Here is a 7295-nt window from a genome sequence, read left to right as displayed (position 1 = left end):
TCAACTGTTTGGCCTACATTTTTTTCCTACATTCCTTTCTAATTGTTGCATGAAAATAATGTTACCAAAACTGTGAGATCAGAGTCAGCAAATGTGTGTCTGTCCAGAAAAGATGTATAACACCTCTAATATTTGAAAAGTAAATTCTAATGTAATTTCACTGTATACACCTTCAAAGTAATAGTAGTAAAAGGATTGTTTGTTTGTCGAACCCCTGCTCCCCTTGCAGTCAGATTGCATCAGGAAACAGACGAAGGCACAAACGATCATACTGCACCTCATATGCACCTGCCCATGGTAACCTGATTTTTTTGGTCACATGGTATCCATGGTAACAGAGCAATAGTCCTGACAGGCAATGGGGAGGGTTGTATAAGCAGTCTACTATATTACACTTCTACACACTACTACACACTTTACACACTACAGCACATACACAGAGTTTGTGATGTCATTTCAGGTATGAAATTGGAGTTGTGTTGTGAGGAAAAGGGTGACGGGTGACTGATATTCAAGCAGCAGTCGCGACATTCCAGGAGCATCAAATGTCTGATGGAAAACTGGGAGCGTCTCCAGTTTGTGTATAGGCGACACACAACTGTGGCCTACCACAAGAATGCCCCTAGGAATAATAATAAGTCTGAAAATACAAAGAAAGTAAAGAGGTAAAAAGTAGCTATACATTTACACAAGGTATTATATTTCATAACTGTCTGAAAATGGCTTTTTGTAATGTTAAATATTATATTAGCATTAATCTAAGGGCACTCCATCTCTCCAAGTCTCAGAGATGAAATACATAAACTGTTTTCCGCAGGTGTCATTTTTGATACGGTGCACTTAAGTCAGCAGTTCTAGATTTTAAAGGTGAACATTTTGCTTTTCTTAACATTTATGCATGCTATAGGCTGTACAGATCTATAATAGCACCTTTTCCCTCATATGCCAATTGTGAAGGGTAGGCCTATATGGATGAATGAGAACTGTACATATATATATATATACTGTACATATCCACATTTATTATATTCTTCAATTTTTAAGCTTTTTATATTCTAATCTTACCAACTTCTACTATTATTTCTATTCCTTTATACCCCCAATGTACAAGCAAGTATCTGTAACAAAATTTCCCCTCTGGGATCAAGAAAGTATTCTGATTAATAAGATTTAGGCCTAGGTGATAATCAAATAATAATTGATTTTCTTATTTACTGTAAAAGGACAGTATGTATAGATATAGACTACCAAAGTAGTGTGATAAAGCATGACAATATGAAGGTAAACAGTTAAAAAAAATACATGAATTAAGTTATTAGGTGATTACATTAGAAAATTAAGGCCATTATGGAGTAAAACAGAAAATGCTATGCTGATTAGGGAATTGGCAGGAGTAGATTTTTCAACTGCCAGACCAATGTACACTCAGGTATAAGCCATGGGTAGAATACACACTGAGGATGCTCCAGTTAGTCATCCACATATCTTTTCGTTGCACCTTGATTTGCTATGAAGAATCTGATTCATACAAACTACAGTGAAATTCATTAGATTGTAGCTCAGTTCATGATTTAATGGCAATTGCAACCTTTTCACACAGATTAATTACTATGAACATTTATTGTTTCTCTAAATTTACTTTATATGCATAATAGAGCCTAATGTGTGGACATAAAAAGAAAGAAAGAAACCTAATGCTCAACATTTAGCCAAATCTCCCTCAGTTAATGCAGCTCAGTCAGCAAGTTCTCTTTATACTGTAAACACTGAGATTGGGGTTAATTAATGTTTAGTAAATAAATAACAGTAACCTTTAGGCCTATACTGTCATAATAGGTGCAGTTTGGAATAATGTTGAGCTGAATTCAACAAATGTATTAATTATATTTTACTCACTTTTGTTTGAATAAATCAGCTATTAATAACTGAGTATAATTTAATTGCATTACTCAATGGAAGATGTTTGGTTTTAATTACCTTACACTTCCTCCCAAGGATTTTGGACACATCAGTCATTAGGATTGCAAGGACTGACATTTTCCCAAAGGTTAGGCCTGTTAAATTATTGTTTGTAACCGAACAATTTATAACCAAGTTACTGTAGCAGTTGTCTAGTGATAGGGATTTTAATTAGTATAACATTATACAGTATAATAAATTCCCTTTTAAGACAGCACTTAATCCAGTTCAACAATTTTCTGGCCTCAGCTTGAGCTTCTTCCCACACCTCAAGAAGCTATAGCCAGTGGCGCTGTCGGGGGTGGGTCAGGCGGGACCACGGCCCCCCTGAAAAAATTGGTGGCCTTAACAACTGTGATTGGTCGGCTGGGTAGCTTTGCAATGCCTCCAAGCCAACAGGAAGTGCCCCGTGCTTTGAAGTAACTTTTACTAGCGGCCAAAACAGCGTCTGTAACATGGTGGATCAATATATTTGACCGTCACAACCCGAGTGAAATGACTCGTTTCACAGAATGTGATCCCTTCGGTCGAAAATGTTTGAAAAGGCTACACCAGCCGCAAGTATATAATTTTACCCCCATTCACATTAGCGGAGGGCTAAACCGGAAGTTAGCCTTCTCGGCCGGCGAAAGTCATCACGCTGTAATATTACTGCCAACTAGCATTCTATATCTTGCCAAAGGACAATTCGACATGCAGCCTTGAGGAGCTGGGGATTGAATAGCCACAGACACTGCCGTGTTTGATAAGCACGGCTGCACCTCTGGCTTCAAGGGAGACCATCCTGTGCCTTTCTACATCTTCCTTTCTTTTTGTTCTTTGCCATAACTCAACGCATTGGCCATGCTGTCTTTCGAAAGACAGCTGATTCAGCAGTTACATGACTTCTTTACCAAAGTCTTTGAGTAGTTTGCCTAGAGGAAGAACTGGTGCCCTCTTGAGGAGAAAGACATCTCCTCAAGAGGGCCCTCAGCTGTGCTGAGTGAAATCATAATATGATCCTGAGTTTGTGCTGCTGGTCCGTGCATTGGCCAACTAGTATGGAAGGTGATAAGTGTCAAGAGTGTCCATGCATATCTTATTAAGGTTGTTGTCATAATGATGTTGTCATATAGATGCTTTCACACTGACTTATATTCCAGTATATTCCAGAGCCGGAAAGGGGGGTCAGATTTGATCAACTGATCCAGAGTTGGTAGTAACAGAACCAGAATGATGTCTGTGTGAAAAGCCATGGAACAGGTGTGGCGTTTCAACGCTGTTGTGTTACAAGACACAGTCTTTTTTTTAAACAGTCTAACCTGGAGAGCCAAATCACAATGTGAAAGCAAACAATCCTGTTGTGGGATTATGCCACAATATTTTGTTCAGTATGAATGAGCGAAAGCGGCGTATTGGCGAACATTCTTTCTGCGTTGATTGCAGGATCTCTTTGAAAGCGACCATAGAAAGATAGAATGTCAATAAAGCTGATGTAGTAATTTGAAGTTGCTTGGATAAAAGCGTCTGTTAAATGTAATGTAATGTTTGTGTCAATGTACTCTATATTTCAATTAGATTGTTATTGTATAGGCTAAAATGAAACAAAAAATATTTATACTCTGTGATGTCTGTAATCTCGAGTAGACTTGTTCTCAGTACGTTTTGTTCCTCGCAGTAAATGCACTTCTAACAATATTTGTTTTTATAAGGAAAAGGGCAATTAGCATATTTCAAGAACAATTAATTTACTAAGACATACAGATACATAACGCATTAAAACATGATTTTATGGATCTCAAAATGTTAACTGAAACTATATTTATTCTATGGACATTAGACAATTAGTAACATTAACTGTAAAATAAGAAACCAAAGTATATCAGTCTGCGATTCCTTAACTCATACTTTGACATAGTTTTCAACTAGTCTATATCCTGCATAATGAAATTCCTGAAATTCAGTTATCGCTTTTGGTTCCATTGGCGTTAGTAACGTTAGATTGTGTCTTTACATTTTGAAACAAAGGGCTCTATTTCATCTTTCTTTCTTTTGTTAATATGGTCTTACCCCTGATGTGTCTACTTGTAATGTACACTTAAAGGTCTTTAAAAGAGATAAGCCTCTAGGCCAATAAATATTTTCACTATTGATGGCACATAGAAGGCAGGAATAGCTAGTTAAAAACATATTTTGTTGAAATAATTAGTCCTTTATTTTTTATATAAAAGTATTCCCTTAAAATTCACTAACTTTGAAATGTTCTTCATGGTAATCACAGTGAATAAAGTGCTTCATTAAAAAAACAAACACACAAACTGACAAGGATCTAATGTTTTGTTGCACTTTATTCAGCAAACACAGCATGTTACAATAGTTATACGCTACCACTTGTATTCTGTCATTATTTGTCCATTCTGCTTTCACAGTATGCCAAATTTGCTTGGCGATTTGTAATTTATTCACAAAACGTCCACAATATTGTAAAATATAAGACACATAAACCACCTGAGCATCCTAGTCAACATCTTAACACAAATAAAGACCTATGCCCTCGCTGAACTCTTTACAAAAGTGGTTAATGAGCTGAACACAACTGGTATAACCTTTTTACGCTTTACTAATTCCACAAACATTACATTACATTTAGCCACTAATAGCCTACCTACGTGTGGTGGAAGGATGATTTTTAGATGTAACAATGTCCTCCCTTAAAAGACCACCCTGCTACAATATGCATGTGTGTGCATTTTAGTCAGTCTGTTGTGTCTGCCCAGTGCAGGACCACAAGCAGCAGATCAGGAAAAACAGGAGTGTTACGAAGCATTACTGATTTGTTTTTATTTTTTCTTATTGACAACATGCCTGTATTTGAGTGCCTTAAGTCTTACAGTAAGAATTATGGCCAATGAGCAAGTGTTGAATGCTTACACTTTTAAAATTAAAAATATTCTTGGAGGCAGGGAATTTACTCTTCACCTATTGTTTGCTGTCTGCTGAAGTAGAGTCCAATCACATTTACCAGAGTATTTATTTTGGAGTTTTAGACCAGAGCTGCCAGACCAAAGCAGCATGGGAAGCGGTGACCAGACCCCACTAGTGGGTCCACCTTATTGCTCACACACACACAGCAAGTTGTGTATTATGCCATTTTGCAGGACAGTGCCGGATATCCTCAGATGTGGAAGGCCTGCCTGTCCCTCCACCTCATTGTCCTCAAAAATTAGGACATTGTTATGCCCTTTAATATAATCTATTTAATTCAGAGATTTACATGCAGTTGTTACTGTTTCCTCTTTTTTCTTAAGACACTAACTGTTGTCACAAGACTCTACATGATTGATTTAATGACAACATGACAATACAGCCATTAGTGCCGAATGAAAAGAATGTTCTTGTTAAAATAATAATTTGGCATAAGCCGCTGTTTGAACATGTCACAATTATTGCAGTTGAATTGGGCTTAGCCAATATTCAATGATAAAAACGCAATACCAAGGTGAAATGACGGTAAGAACAGCGCTACACAAATGGTTAAGGGCAGAATTTGATCTTGATGCAACACAAGAATACAAAGACACTGTAATGTCCTGCTCCTGCCATGGCTTGTATATTCCAGCTGTGTCACACCTCTTTTATATGTCACAGGTGCCAAAAAGATTTCCACAAAGTATACACTGGGGTGCATCCTTGCTCATAGCTCCTTCTCTCTCCTCAAGAATCATTTTAGGAAGTGAGGCACTGATGTCACGCTGTGATTGATTTCCGGGTCACAGGCAGGAGGACGGAGGAGTCACAAATTAGAGAAATGAAAAGAGCATTTTGTCCTCTGGGCAGGATGACCAGCAGTCCAACCCTACTTACCGATGCCACCTTCACCTTTGCCACCTTCTGAACAGAATTTGCACGGTTTCAACATTTTGCTGTCAAGAGAGAACATTTAAATAAAACACTGACAAACATCGTTTTGAGCCATGTCAGCCTGTTAGATTACTTACTGCTGCCACAGACTCAAGGGTAAATGTAGCAATTTGAAAATAAGTCCTGTGTTTCTGTTCTCTGTACTAGAAAGTCCATACTGACCTCATTCCCACTTCATGTACCCTAGAGGCAACCTCCGGGTCAGAAAAGTGAAGCCGATGCAGGAAGTGCCTTAAACATGCATTCTTTCTAATGGCCAGCAGGGGCGACTTCACTGGTTGCACAGAGAAGTCAGATTGCATTGGGCCTAATGACAAAATGACACTACTTCTAACTTGATTTATTACCTCAGTAAATATTTTCCTAATGACTTTGTTTTCTCAACTGCTAGTTTTAAGTCTTCTTTGAAACAGCATGATGTTCATTTTGTAAATTATGGTCCCATTTAGGTGAAAATAGACAATAAAGCAGAGTATGCTTTAGGGTGTGACTACCCTTGTGACTGACAAGTCGCTTACCATAGCTACATGTCAATCAGGATAGAGGTGAATGAATTGTATCCACTGCACTATGTACATTTTACCAGCCGTGTACCTGTTTTTCGGGTGCTGTTTGTGTTGGGTGTGTTGTCTAAGAACTTCGAGGCTTTCACAGTGTGTTTTCAGGTCATGAAAGTTAATTGTAACATTTTACACACTCTAAGGAGGTGGCTGTTCATTCTTCCCCAGTAAGTACATTTTGTTTTAAGCCTGTATTTCCCTAGCCAAAATTAGCATCCCAATTAATATCACAGTTAACAAGAATGATGGATGCACTTCACTAACCAGGCTAATTAGCTCCCCTCACTCATCCAAATATGGTGACGTCTGGTTCCAAAAAACCTAGATGGCAAAGGCCAAAATTCCAAACTCGAGGCTTGAAAATGGTAGTCTACAAGACAATGGGTGACGTCACTGTGGCTATGTCCACTTCTTTTTCACAGTCTATGGTTTAACCTCGCCTTTCTGGAGACATGTCTACCTGTGATAAAAGATGAAAAGAAGTGTGAAATGATGATGCAATGAGAAGAAAAGCAGAGGCCTGTAGGCTAGTCACACACTATATATAAGGTTCAGTTCAGTTCTTTTTTTCTACATGCACCTAAATAAGCTAAAAGAGCTAAGTTAAAAGACACATAGCTGCAGTCTCTGTGTGTTAATGAGTGTGTTGTACTAATATAGATATTAAGTATTAAGAGCAGAGTACACTCTGTGCTGCCTAGAATCTCCCTTTCTGCTGGCAGTTTGGGACTTGCAGAGTATCAAGAAGTTATTGAACCCAGTCAGCATTGCAGCATCAGCTGTGAACTTTTGGTAGCGTCCCATGTTCTGAATGTTGACCCTTACAGTTGGTATTGGGCTGACTGAAAAACACAGGCCGAGAAAATGAGCTGAAGG

This window comes from Micropterus salmoides, unplaced genomic scaffold (assembly GCF_014851395.1).
Source record: "Micropterus salmoides isolate LMB-PRFRI ecotype aquatic unplaced genomic scaffold, ASM1485139v1 Ms_hic_scaffold_14, whole genome shotgun sequence".
Classification (NCBI taxonomy): domain Eukaryota; kingdom Metazoa; phylum Chordata; class Actinopteri; order Centrarchiformes; family Centrarchidae; genus Micropterus; species Micropterus salmoides.
Note: the sequence above shows the minus strand (reverse complement) of the source record.